The following is a 15,018-nucleotide window of genomic DNA, read 5'->3' on the forward strand; positions in this document are numbered from 1 at the left end:
GTGGATCCCCACCGAAACCAGAAAAACGGTCACCCATGCCCTCGTCACCAGCCGACTGGACTACAGGAACGCCCTCTACGCAGGAACCACAGCCAAACTACAGAAAAGACTCCAGCGCATACAGAACGCCTCTGCAAGACTCATCCTGGACGTCCCCCACCACAGCCACATCTCTACCCATCTAAGAGACCTGCACTGGCTCCCCGTCAGCAAGAGGATCACGTTCAGGCTCCCCACCCATACACACAAAGCCCTCCACGACATGGGCCCCAAATACCTCAACAACCGCCTCACGATCTACACACCCACCCGCCAGCTCCGATCCGCCAGCCTCGCCCTCGCCACTGTCCCACGGATTTGCAGAACCACCACCGGGGGAAGATCCTTCTCCTACCTAGCGGCCAAGACATGGAACTCCCTCCCCACCCACCTACGGCTGATCCAGGACCATCTCCCCTTCAGGAAGCAACTCAAGACCTGGCTCTTCGAGCAGTAGCAGCACCCCCCTCCCAGCGCCTTGAGACCCTAGCGGGTGAGCAGCGCGCTCTACAAATTCATTGATTGATTGATTGGTAACTCACCACCTTATCTTGTTTCTTGTTTTCTTTTCCCAGGTCGCCTGAGTCATGGTCCCTCTCCCTCCTTTTTTTTTTTTGCAGTTTGTATAGAGCGCCAACCCGACCCAAATGTCCTTGATAGCTTTATATGAGCAACAGTTAAATTACACAAGGGCACATTTATTTTTGATAGGGATGTTGAGCCAATGCCGAGACTCAAACCAGGATCCCCAGACCCAAAGTCAGCAGGAGGGCTTTTTTGGCCATACCCTCTACCCAAGTCCTTGTAGACTGTGCGCATCTCAAGTTAAAAAGGTATGCAATTATCATAATTCAAATATGGCCGCTAAACACCAGATTATTCTCAGGCTTCTTTCTAACTGCTCTCAAAACTGACAACCGAAGCTTTCGTTGCATCAAAGTTCAGGTAGGTTTCAAAGCGGCCCCAACAGCAGTATAGTCTTCTCAGCTCATCTTGTGCCCCCAGCATGTTCGTTTGTAGTGTGTAGTTATAGTTGCCGCCTCTGTTCTGTTATATGCGGTACTGCTTGTTCCGGGTCACTGAGTGGCATCTGCTGCGGTAAATCGCTCATCTATGAAGGGCTACGTGTAAAGGGGCAGGTTCGATCTGATCAGGCGTTCTCGGCTCTGGAACGTTTCTAGGGCAGTAGTGCTGCACAAGTACAAGCAGTCACCCTTCTGCAATGAGAATGGAGGACGAGAAGCTGGAGGCCATCAGGAAGCAGCGGATGTCTGAGCTGCAGGCCAAGCACTGGAGCAGGGATAGTGTGGGAGGGGTTAACTCTTTTGCAGATGAGTGACAGCATGAGTGTCGAATCTAATTTTGGGATGAGATCTTCAGTTAGATTCTGCAACAAAGACCCTCATTTGTATGTAATCTATTTATTTATTTACGGATTTTGTAAAGCGCACGGCTACCCCCGACGGGGGTGTCCCGGCGCTAAAAACTGTCAGCAGGAGAAGAGGAAGTAGTCTAAACAGTTGAAAATAGCCAAGTCTTGAGGCGTCTGCGGAATAGCACTTCCGAAGGAGCAAATCTAAGATTAATTGGTAAACTGTTCCAATATTTGGCTGCAAGGACAGCAAAAGCTCTACCCCCCATTCTTGTGCGACGGAATCTTGGCACAAACATGAGGCGCAGATTGTTGGAACGGAGATCCCTGACCGAGTAGGACAATCTCAGTCTTTTTCTTAAATAATCTGGGCCAGTTCCATTCAAAGCTCGGAAGGCGAGGATGAGCGTTTTGAACTTGATACGATTGGCGATAGGCAGCCAATGAAGCTCTTTACGAAACGCTGAGATAGAATGTCTGTAAGGAATGTTGCCAATCAGTCTTGCGGCAGCGTTCTGCACCACCTGGAGACGTTCAATTTGGTATAGAGGGGCCCCCGCATATAAACTGTTAGCATAATCCAGGTGGGAGGTAATTAAGGCCTGGGTGACAGTTCTGCGTGCCTCAATTGGCAAAAATGGAAAGATCTTCCTCATCATTTTTAATTTACCATAGCAAATCGACGTGACCTTATTGATTTGAGGGCTGCAGGATAGCGTATCATCAAATATAAACCCCAGGTTACGGGCAGAGTGAACCGGGGTAGGGGGAGGGTTAAGTATCGTTGGCCACCATAGTGAGGGTGGGATGGCCATTTTTTGATTGAAAAACAACACCTCCGTCTTATCGGTGTTCAATCGCAGATGGTTAGTGGACATCCAAGAACAGATTTTGCCAAGACAGTGGCGGAAACTGGAGAGGCTGGAGTCAGAGTGATCGCTAAAAGAGAATATGAGCTGAGTATCATCAGCATAAGAGATCACTCTGACTCCGCATGCCTCTACTACCTTGGCCAAAGGGGCTAGGTAAACATTGAAGAACAAGGGGCTTAACGCTGAGCCCTGTGGAACTCCGCGAACCAGAGGTTTGCATTCTGATTCAAAAGGTCTGAGAAGAACCCTCTGTGATCGTCCTTGGAGGAAGGAACCCAGCCACGATAAGGCAACGCCGCTCACTCCAATCTGCACCATACGGTCAAGAAGGATTTTATGGGACACCGTATCGAAAGCGGCGGACAGGTCGAGGAGGACCAACATGGCCTCCTCGCCCTTGTCCACACACTCTCGCACAGTCTCCGATACTTCTAGCAGTGCGGTCTCAGTGCTGAAACCAGTACGGAAGCCGGACTGGGAATCATGCAGAAGAGAATTGGTCTCTAGGTAATCTAGCACAATCTGAAACAATAACCACCTATTCCTTATAGTTTTGCAAGCTGGTATGCCTGCTTCTTGCTATGGCGCTTAAGAGTTTCCAAATAAGGCAGCAGACTGGGTAGCTCACTTGTTAATTGCATTTTTCCACCCACAGTCTTGCCATTAGTGAAAGAGCAAAGTAGTTCCCATTCATTGCCCTAGTATATTTTTTTGGGAGAAAATACTATTTTCATTTTGTAAACCTATTTTTAACTTCAAGGTACTGACAACATCAGGAAGCACATCTTGTTGGTACTAAAATTGCAAAATTAGTTAAAAAATGGTGCCTACATTACATCTTCGCTTGGAATGGGATATACTGTCAAATTATGTTGCATCAGGTAAAGTGCAAAATGGAACTTGGGAATGCTCCAGTAATATCTAAATAAAATCAGTCTGCAAATAGCCTGTGTCTGTTACTGGATGCAGAAGTGCTATATATGCCCAAATGTTGCTGAAATCTGCGATCATGCTGCTTATGTCAAACGCCACGCAACCCAATGCTTAATAGTGCTGTCCTCACTGCAAGCACATCCAAGGGAGCCTATTTTTGTTGCCAGCTTTCTCAACACAGATAAAGAGTTGTGGGTGCGTGAATCAGTATGCTCTCATCTTAAATGGTCTACAACTATTTATTTAAAAGATGAAGGTAAAATTATTACCCAAAACAAACTATATACTTAGCCATTGCCACACTGGAATTATCAGAAATTCCACAACACTGTTCATGTCACATAGTTTTTCAGTTTGTCTGATTTTCAGGGACGAAGTTGCAGACTATTTTGTGACCCTGAGGGTCTCTTTTGTTCAAGTTACCTAGGTAACATCTCATGGCCCTCTTTCTGTTATGCAGAAACCTTGTCTGTGCCAACAGTCAAGGCACCTAACCTTTTTATTGCATTCAGGCATTTCTGGGACAGAATTTTGATCCCTTTTGTGTCTTGGTGCATCATCACAAGATTTCTTGATTATGAATATGTTCCTACTAACTGTCAACCTTTTGCCATTTTTGACATCATAGATGATTGTGAGCTTTATTTGTCTTTATCAGTGTCCTTTCAAAATCCTTTCTTTCTAAAGGCAATCCTTCCTCTTTGTCCACTCATTTTTTTTGTTTCCTCCAACTACAAACCAAAACACGTGGGTAAAAGACATTGTAATTTACAATGCCAGTAGCTTTAACTCTCACAAATGTGAGACCGTTGTTTAGTTATGTTTCACTATTTGTATATATCTATGTCTCTGTCTGTCTATCTATCTATCTATCTATCTATCTATCTATCTATCTATCTATCTATCTATCTATCTATCTATCTATCTATCTATCTATCTATCTATCTATCTATCTATCTATCTATCGATCTATCTATCTATCTATCTATCTATCTATCTATTTGCTGAAAAAAACAAAGGTTACAGGGACATTATAGTTAGGTACAGATTTCACATGCACAAAACCATACAAATTCAGCAGGTATAGTTATCTGAGCTACCTATGGGCCTGATTACGAGTGCAGCGGTCTCCTGACCACCGCAATCACGGTGGCCCAATAGTGTTGGTCCACCGTCTAACAGATTATGACTTTCAAAGTCATACCGGCAGGGGACCGACCTCCTTCGCCAGGGAGCAGTTGCTCCCTGGTAGTGGCAGAGCTGCTCCACAATGTAACATGCTCAGCTGGACTGGTGCAGTGCCACTGAGCATATAACAAGTTCCTACACTGCCAGCCATTTCATGGCGAGAGCACCACCACTAAAAGGCTGGTTATGCAAGAACAAAGGAGGCTCCCTGCCATGCGGATGCATTCAGGAGGAGCACAACATGTGCTCTCCTGTATGCTTTCACACCCAGTACCAACACTTTAACTTTTGTTGCCTATTCCCATTGCAGTGCTTGTTTTTCTGGCACAGATTTGGTAAGGCAAAGGACTGTCCGCCTCATACGAGTTCAACTCGTAATGAGGTGGGTGGTCCTTGCACGGCTTTGGCACAACCGTGCCAGAAGGGAGCCAACACAAATGCGCCAGAGTAGTAATCACCCCATATAACTTATGCCCCTGCCATGCAGTGCTTATAACCTCATATTTCACTCATGCCATGGTCAGTAACATCACTGATGACATCTCAAATGACATCACTAATGACATCATCCAGTGCTGTGATGTTTTGTGAAACATTTTTACGCTGAATAATATATACTGACGTACTGCATAATTAAATTAATATTTGTTGTAGTACTAATAAGATTTTGTATTTTTGACATTTAGTATATTAACGTCTTTTAAAGTTAGTGTACTATTTATCAGTAGAGTAGTCTGTACAGAGACATGTGTTTCCTGGTGATATATGTCTATAGAAGTACTTTGCAAAAGTCTAATCAGATCATTAAGACTTCACTCTATTGTGGTGGCTCAGTATAGTTCTGTTTTTCTGAGACCTGTTTCCTTTGTGATGAATGGCTGTACCTGTAGTTTATTAAGAATGAATTTCTATAAAAAGACCTTTCTGTATGGTGGTGACTCAGTGTAGTAGACTTTTTCAACAGTTATACCTCTCTGCTCACACCTTTCTGTAGGATCAAGAATGATTAGGTCTCGCCTAGGCAGCGCTTGCGCTATCTCTTCGAGCCATGCTGTATTCAGGTATGGCCTTGAAGCTCCGCCCATTACCCGCCCATCTTTTCAGTTGGATCCCGGTAAATGGTTGCTTTTAATTTGTGAATTGGCGTAAAAGTCCCTCCTTAGTACCGCCTATTCTACTTTTGTAGACTGCCATGAGGACTGGCCCATTTACTTGTGTTGTTACTCTGTAAGTTTCAATAACTGTCTGCAGGCACTATTTTCTTAAAGGAATTTCTCTCAGCAGCTGTTGCAATCAGGACACTAGCAGTGCTACGACTCAGCTGTTCTCCAGCAGCACTGGCACTCAGCTGATGGATGCCTTTCCTTTCCTGGATTGTGTGCTTGGAATATTATTTGTAAAGACCCCCTCACACACACACATAGCGTGGGCGCGTACCTTTATTTATTAATTAATGGGCGCGGCAATCATTTTGGGCTCGCCGGTGTCGGAATGGCCTTTAGCCCCTCACTTCCTTATGCCGTTCATTTGCATTGTGTTAGTGCGGGCATCAAAGTTTTGGTAGTACTTCGCTGCACTTTTATTTATTTATTTATTAACAGTGCTGCAATGATTTTTTGGGTCAAGGGTATATGTGCTCGTGTTGCTTTATCCACTCTCATGCGGTGCCATTCATTTGCATTTATTAACGTGTGCGCCACAATAATTTTAGGTTCCACTGTGTCTGTGTTGTTTTATTCCCTCTTTTCCCAGCCTCACTCTTCGTAGCCATTTATGTTTTCAGTGGCCATAGTGGAACAGAAGAAAACAATTTTTTTTGTTCAGAATAACATAAGTATAACATTTAATTTAGAATTAGGTTTGGTGATCCACTTCTCTTTATATTTGTGTTCACTATAAGATACATTTCCTTATCACAAAGGGCAACACTTCACCTTTCCAATATGGCCACTCCTTTATCCATTCTGTCCGATGTCCGACCTTCCATTCCTAAGTACATGAGCCCGTTGGGTCCTGATGAGTGAAGGTGCATCCTATGTCCCCTGAAGTGAGACTTTTTAAATGAAAAGTGTTTTTCTTAGTTTGCTTTTGAAGAAAAAATGCTTCAGTTTTTTTGGTAAGTGAGAAAGTTATGGGATTGGTGCACAGCACTTGGTATTCAGGACAAAACGGGGCTAGGGTGTAATGTAATGGCCAGAGCTGGCAACTTTCAACATGGGGAGCCAGATTTGAGCCTTCGCGTCGGCTCAACATTCTGTTTATTCTCAACAAAACACTTCATCTCCCAGCGCCTACAAAACATGATTGTATCCTTCTGTAATGTAACTGGTGCTCATGCAAAGGGCACTGGTACCTTTAGGTCGAGTTTGCACTATATACAACTTAAATAAATGGGACATAAACAACTTAGGTCTTATGGAATATATTGAGGGACAAGTTAGGAAAACCTGGAGCAGCACCAGACCTCTGACCATGCTTGGTGAGGGGTGGAGCAAATAGGAGTATAGGTTTCGGATGCATGAAACCGGGAAAGTGACATGGGAAGCTGGGAGAGTCATGGGAGTCAGGAAACTTAGATCTTTTCCTCTTGGTGTTTTTTTAAAAGCCCCTGTGCCCCAGTTTGAATTCACCATTGAAAACAGCTAGAATAGGTACTTTAAAATATTGGATAAAAATAATGAAGAGCTATATCTTTTACTTGTTTTAAACGATGATTCATAGATATTGTCACAGTTAACAGATCAACACTTGTGTTTGCCAATGCGTGCTTATTTTGTTAACCAAGCACACAGCCCATATCTGCTCCGTCACAGTTTGGCGTTATAAGAGTGTAATGGAGTTGTGGGCAGGGGGATGTAACACTTATCTGAAGGTGTTGCTGAAAAGGGTGATCCAGCGGACGAGGTGTACATTTTATAATCATTCATAATAATATTTCCATTCTATCATGAACAAACCTCGTTCTAGAATCAAGAGATTGGGCCCATGTAACTCTATAATCACTTGCAAATATTAGGTCCTCCGATAGATCTTTGGAAGAGCTAATAGGGACTCAGATAACAGGAGATGGACGCTCTTTCCTTCATGACGACCTATAATGAAGGAAATGCCTAACTAACAACAGTAGTCAAAATATATATCATGTAAAAAAAACTCATCAATAAAGCCCCATTACTATCCGCCCGCCATACCCTCGGGAACCGAGACCGCCCGTTAAGGGTGCGGGGGTCTTGCACTCCCAATTTGCATGCGTCCGCCACACTGGCAGGCGCATTAGGCATCTGCAACATTGCGGCGGGCGGTGCAAAGAGCACCGCCCCCCCCCCAATGCCACAGGGGCAGGTTGTGCGTTTCAATGCACAACGTGACAGGCACCACGCGGTGCCCGACACGTTGTTCATTGAAAGACCGGGGGTACCATAGGTACCCCCCATGTGCACCCCCCACCCCCAGAGTCCCTGGAACCTGCAACGAGCCCCCCAAGCAGACTCTGCATGCCTTTCCGTGGCAGCAATGCCACCATTGCCGCCTCCATATTGTACCCTTTTCCTCCCGGTCGGAAAAGAGGTGGACGGTCTTACTGTCTGCTGCGTACCCCCCAGCCCTTGTAATATGGCGGGGGGTCTTTTCTGCGGGGATGGCAGGCGGATTGCCCCTGCAGAGCCGGCGGTGACTACCGACGGCTCGAACGGGGCAATCCGCCCGCCATCCTGATGGGGCTTTTAGTCTTTATACTTATCAAGTTACTTTTATCTAAATTATCAAATATGAATGGTCAATACACAAGTACATTAATAATGTCAGTTTTGTATTATTTCAATTGAACAGGTAAATCACAATAAGAAATACAGTTCATGGCAAACACATCTAAAAATCAACGCTTAAAATGCAGCAGGGAAACTTGTAGCTGCATGAGGGGGCTGCTGACCATCACGAGCCCCTCCTGTGATCACCAAAGTCTGGGGGAGGGATTTTGCAGCTATTGGACCTTGCGTGGGGGCCATTGCTGCACGGATTCACTCTGGTGGGACACCAAGTCCCAGAGTGCTAAGCGTGCTCTCCGCCCCCTGCAGTTGAATGGGCGCCCTCACCCGTGCCTAATAAAGTGCTGCTCACAACCCGCGGCACGGGACGCTGAAAGTGTGGCAGGGAAACTTGTAGCTGCACGAGGGGGCTACTGACCTTCACGAGCCCCTGCTGCGATCACCAAAGCCTGGGAGAGTGATTTTGTGGCTACTGGACCTTGTGTGGTGGCCATTGCTGCACGGACTCACTCTGGTGGGACTCAAAGTCCCAGAGTGCTAAGCGTGCTCTCTGCCTCCTGCAGTTGACTGGGCGTCCTCACCTGTGCCTAATAAAGCAACGCTCACAACCCGCGGCGCAGGACGCGCCCAGACAAAGTCCGGGTCAAGGGCGGGCCCGTCCTGCGCCCGTCATCACCAGGAAGAGGCAGGGCAGGGCCACCCCCCTCTTGGTCGTTCTGACTGGCATTACAGAAGTACCAGCAGGTAAGTCTTCTACTAGTCTATCCCCTGTGCCGCTACCACAAGCACCCAGCTTACCTTCCTGGCATACCACCAGCATAGCTGGACTATGCCCGCAACCTGAAGTGCACCAAGGACCTTCAGACTATAGTGACTTTTTCCATTTGTTAAGTGGGCTGGTTGTGTCTTAGTGGAAGTGTCTAGAGCCGGCTGTACATTTTCAAGTCCATAATTGTAGATTCCCCCCCCCCAGGTATTAGAGGTCTGTAGGCCCTGAAGTTGAACGAGTGACGCTGCAATCTAGAATAGAGTGGGACTGGGAATCAACCTGCCACCAGCCAACAAAATGAGGAGGAGGGTAGACCCCACTTGAGCCAAAATGACAAGCACCCCTACTCCCCCCAACATCTATAGATAAAATGCTTCAGAGGGCAATAGTGGTGGTGGATTCTGAAAACGAGCTAACAGAAAGGCTGTTATCACTTACTCCCGATCTGTTTATTCCCCCATCTAGACAGATCATTCAGCCAAACCCGGTCCAAATCCAGGCAGATGTCCACCCCCGCCACCTTCTGAGGCAGTATCCCACAAAAAAGCGATCGGCAAAAGCAAAAACGCTCAAAGTATTCCCAAGAACGGAAAGCGTAAACTAACATCTGAGGCTGGATAACAAAATAAAAGAAATATTGTGAGGATACTGCTGTCAGAACAGATGGGGATGATGAGCGAGAACTTAGAGCAGGCAGACTGAACTCAGTTAGTGCAGATAAGACATACCCACTGTGGGCTCTGAATTTATTACCAGATGTGCAGAATAACCTGAGAGCTATTATTAAAGAAGAATTGGCACCCCTTGCTAGCCAACAAGGCATTCTGGAGAAAGCACTAGCTCCAGGGGAGGCCAGTTCATCTAACCATCTCAATGGCCAGAACATAGGAGGGACTGATGCATGTTGCCAGGTTGGGAGCAAGGATCTAATATTCCCGTTGGGGCCGGAGGGGAAAGCACGCTAGGGCCCTACACCGAGCTATGAGTCAGGGAACCAAAGTGCCCCCAGGTTACAGAGAGGTAGGAGCATGGGCCCAGAGAACAGAACCATCAACAAGTCACCAGGTCCAAGAAACCGAGAAGCATCGAGCTCCCTAGCCCCAGTCATCAACAGAAAAGAGAGCAGACAAATAGTAAAAGGACCAAGCGAAGGTGGAAATGTCTGCCCAAGCTCAAATCTACCTGACATAAACCTCCCTCCTGCCTGCTCCCTGTATGTAGCCATTTTGACAGGCGTCCCGCAAATTGAACCCTGCACCAAAGAAACCCACCTTGAGCTGAGGAACAAATGCCTGTTCTGGCTTGTAAAACATAAACATTTCGAGTATGCCAGAGCAGGAGAAATCATAATGGTTCGTAGAGTAAGGTGGGTGGGAAACCGGAAAAAAGTGATATGGGTGAGTGTGTAGTTATAAACTTTAAAAACACTTACACTGTGACCAATTTATTAAAAACGTCCACTAGTTGCCATAATTCTACAACAGCCATGAGTCTTCGACCTCTGAATGAAAGGTAAGCGCTGCAGTCCTGAAGGATACTTGTCGATTTTTAAAGTTGCTTAAACTCGTGATTGGCGCTATTGGGTCGCGCTTATTAATTCATAATTTACCCATTTTAAACGCTCGTGGCTCTTAGCCTTTTTCTTTTGCTATAATTCGCCGCGCTATCTGTGAGGGTAACGGGGTTTGTTAGGACATTGCTTGCACCTAAAATTTGGAAACACTCACCGCTGCTATAGCGGGCCTTTAGCTGCTTCTTCCTGCGAGGGGGACATCTTGGGTGAGGTAGTGCCGGTTGCGGCAGACATCTTGGGTAGCAGTCTAGCTGCTGGGTGACGTGATAGGCCCACAGGAGGCCATTTAAGACAGATTGGCCTGGGCGCTCCCCCTGAAAGGTAAGCGCTGCAGTCCTGAAGGATACTTGTCGATTTTTAAAGTTGCTTAAACGCGTGATTGGCGCTATTGGGTCGCGCTTATTAATTCATAATTTACCCATTTTAAACGCTCGTGGCTCTTAGCCGTTTTCTTTTGCTATAATTCGCCGCGCTATCTGTGAGGGTAACGGGGTTTGTTAGGACATTGCTTGCACCTAAAATTTGGAAACACTCACCGCTGCTATAGCGGGCCTTTAGCTGCTTCTTCCTGCGAGGGGGACATCTTGGGTGAGGTAGTGCCGGTTGCGGCAGACATCTTGGGTAGCAGTCTAGCTGCTGGGTGACGTGATAGGCCCACAGGAGGCCATTTAAGACAGATTGGCCTGGGCGCTCCCCCTGAAAGGTAAGCGCTGCAGTCCTGAAGGATACTTGTCGATTTTTAAAGTTGCTTAAACGCGTGATTGGCGCTATTGGGTCGCGCTTATTAATTCATAATTTACCCATTTTAAACGCTCGTGGCTCTTAGCCGTTTTCTTTTGCTATAATTCGCCGCGCTATCTGTGAGGGTAACGGGGTTTGTTAGGACATTGCTTGCACCTAAAATTTGGAAACACTCACCGCTGCTATAGCGGGCCTTTAGCTGCTTCTTCCTGCGAGGGGGACATCTTGGGTGAGGTAGTGCCGGTTGCGGCAGACATCTTGGGTAGCAGTCTAGCTGCTGGGTGACGTGATAGGCCCACAGGAGGCCATTTAAACCTGCCATTATGCTAGCGCGCAGCATATGCGCGCAGCGGGCGTGTCGTGGGCACGCCGGAGGCTCGCCAGAGGCGAGCCCATCTATGCCCATCCAGGACCAGACGGGACCCGGGGCCAGAACCCCTGGTTCGCGCATTATATATGACAGAGGTGAGCTTCTGGGAATAAACTTGCTGCGCTCACCCCTTGAGGAGGGGAGCGAGGCGGCGCTCCGACAGTTAGGACTTTGGAATGCTCAGGAGAAAGATCTTGGCTGGCCTCTTACTCAGAAAGCGGGGGTCGTGCACTATGGGCTGTTAAACACCCGCTCTCTCCAGAAACATAGTGGAGAAGTGTACTCATTGCTGGAGGACGGGGAATTCGATGTGTTGGGGATCACGGAGACGTGGTTGGAGGATTCCTCGCTACCGGATCTTGTGGCTGCCCTACCGGCAAGCTTCTCGGTCCTACATTGCAATAGAGCGGGAGAGAAAAGAGGCGGAGGGGTGGCACTCTTCTTCGCTGACCGTATGCGTGGAGAAATAATCTTGGCCGAAGATATAGGCGGGGCGGAGGTTCTGGGTGTTAAACTTAGACTGGGGACAGATTGCTTAACTGTCCTGGTAGTTTACCGTCCTCCCTGGGCCATGCCGGAGTTCCCGGACTTATTTTTGAAACGTGTGCAGGATATGCGCTCGAGGTTTGATAATTTGGTCATCCTGGGAGACTTCAATTATCATTGGGAACTTACCCCAAGAGAAGGGCAGGCTGGCCACATTGATGAGGCATTATCCTCGCTAGGTTTAACCCAACAAGTAAGGGGACCGACACATGTGAAAGGTCACACGCTTGATTTAGTATGGACGTCAATGCTGGGACAGGGACCGACGATCTCACAACCGTGTGTCTGGTCGGACCATCACTTATTGAAGGGAGATCTCCTGATGAACTCACATACAACGAAACCGGCAGAAGGCCAGAGGCTGGTGAGGAAATGGAAGAACATCAATGGAGAAAAAATGGTGGCACATCTTCTAGCGAATTCATTTCAGATCCGTCTAGATGAAAATCCTGACGCTCTCTGTAGTAATCTAGAGGAGAGACTTCGAAGTGCGGTCGACCATGTGGCGCCAGCACGCAGGGTCAATCTAGTAAATAGAGGCCGGAGGTCCCCTTGGTACAACGACTCTTTAAGGGAGAAAAAGAGAGCTTTACGCAAGACGGAGAGAGCTTGGCGCAGAGCCTACGATACTAAGGCGAGAAGTCTCTATATGCTAGAATTAGCGAACTATAAGCGGGAAATAATAGCTAGGAAGGCGGACTTCTATGAGGAAAGGATCACCACAGCTATAGATCCTCAAAAGGAAATCTTCCGAGTCCTAAATGAACTCAAGAAAGTAAAAGAACAAAGGCCGGAGTTCACTTTAGAGGACTGTCAGAGATTTCAGAACTTCTTCACTAGCAAAATTAAAGATCTTACTTCGGAAATTGCCTGCACTCCCATACATGCTTGCCCCCACTGACTACGTCGGCTAAAAAGCTGGTGGACAGACCTCTGGATTTTCTTCCTCCCATTACGAAAGAGGAACTGTCCCTGCTTATTGGGAGAGTTAAGTCTGGCTCCCAGGCTGATTCTTGTCCCCCTGATATCTTCAAACTGGCTATGCCAGGAATAGAAGAGGAGGTTCTGACTCTTTTGAACTCATCCTTAGCATTAGGCAAGGTTCCTACTGCCTTTAAGGAAGCAAGGTTGATCCCTCTGCTAAAAAAGACTGGGGCAGACGTGAAATGCCTAAAAAATTTTAGGCCTATTTCCCAGATCCCTTTCCTGGCCAAAGTGCTGGAACAGCATGTCTTGGCCGACCTTTCTGACCATCTAGAAAGGAACGGTCTGTTGGAACCAAATCAATCGGGGTTCCGTGCAAATCATAGCACGGAACTGGTCATGCTGTCTATCATAGATGAGCTCCGGAATAGGGCAGACAAGAAGATACCCGGCGCCCTGATGCTGTTAGACCTCTCCGCTGCGTTTGACACCGTTTGTCACAAACAACTCCTGTCGCGGATGAGGGACTTCGACATCCAGGGCACAGCCCACGCCTGGTTTGCTTCTTTCCTACAAGGGAGGACACAAAGAGTTCAGCTGGGAGAATTGCTCTCTACTGCAACACCAATCTCATGTGGAGTGCCACAGGGGTCGGCTTTGTCGCCCCTGTTATTCAATATATATCTCCAACCATTGATTGCACTCCTGAATCAAATGGATTGTCAGGTATACAACTATGCTGACGACACCCAAATCATTATCCAAATAGATAATGCTCCTGGGGCGCCAGCAAATCTGCAAACCATTTTGAAGCACACAGCCAATTGGATGTCGCTGAACTCCCTAAAAATTAACCCGGACAAGACGGAGGTTCTACCTATTACCATCGCTGGCAATCCATGGCATGATGGATTCTGGCCTAGGGAACTTGGACCGCCCCCGGAGCCGGCAGTGGCAGTAAAAAGTCTAGGCATCCATGTGGATGACAAACTTTCCATGCGGAAACAAGTTACCACGGTGGTAGGAACTTGTGTTGGCCTGCTCCGCCAACTTAGAAAAATTGCGCCACTACTGTCCTATTCCACATTGAGACGGGCGGTTTCCGCAATGATTCTTGCAAGATTGGACTACGGCAACTGGCTTTATTTGGGTTTACCCCAAAAACTCCTGGACAAACTTCAGTTGGTGATGAATGATGCCGCCAGGCTCATTCATAAGAAACCCAGGAGCACGCATGTGTCCCCACTTATGCGCGAGCTACATTGGCTCCCAGTAAGGCAGAGGGTGCTCTTCAAAGGGTTATGTATTGCACACAAATCTCTTTATGGTAAGGCACCAAGATACATTAAGACCCGCCTGATTCCATATAAACCGGCCAGGGTGCTAAGATCTGCTGAGGCAACCCTTCTCACACAACCACGTTTTAGATTGGCGACAGTGGGCGGTCGTGCCATCTCGAACACTCTCCCAGCAGTTTGGAATAGTCTACCGGCGGACTTGCGCAAAGAACCTAATTTGCTGTCCTTTCGGAAGAGGTTGAAGACTGTTCTTTTCCAGAAGGCCTGGGGTGGGCTATAATTTCTGGGAAGTGTCTTTTTCAGGTTGCCTGCGGTGCTTATCGGACAAGCGCTTAGAGACCCCTGGGTTATAACGCGCTATACAAGTCGAAATAAATAAATAAATAAATAAAATTTCTTTTACGCACAACCACAGCCATTTTTAAGAAGCTGTGTTCCACCCTCAATTCTAGAAGCTGGCGTAGGGCCCCGTTCAGAAGGTAGCTGGGATGCCCATAACAGGCTTCCTCCTTTTAACATCACGGTGAATAATAGATATGATGCACTGGAGGGGGTAGATTGACTGAGAGAGGGATCACCGTGGTTGGGCTCACACAAGTGGTAGGATATGACTCCAAGGACATAGATAG

This window comes from Lissotriton vulgaris, chromosome 4_1, assembly GCF_964263255.1.
Source record: "Lissotriton vulgaris chromosome 4_1, aLisVul1.2, whole genome shotgun sequence".
Lineage (NCBI taxonomy): Eukaryota > Metazoa > Chordata > Amphibia > Caudata > Salamandridae > Lissotriton > Lissotriton vulgaris.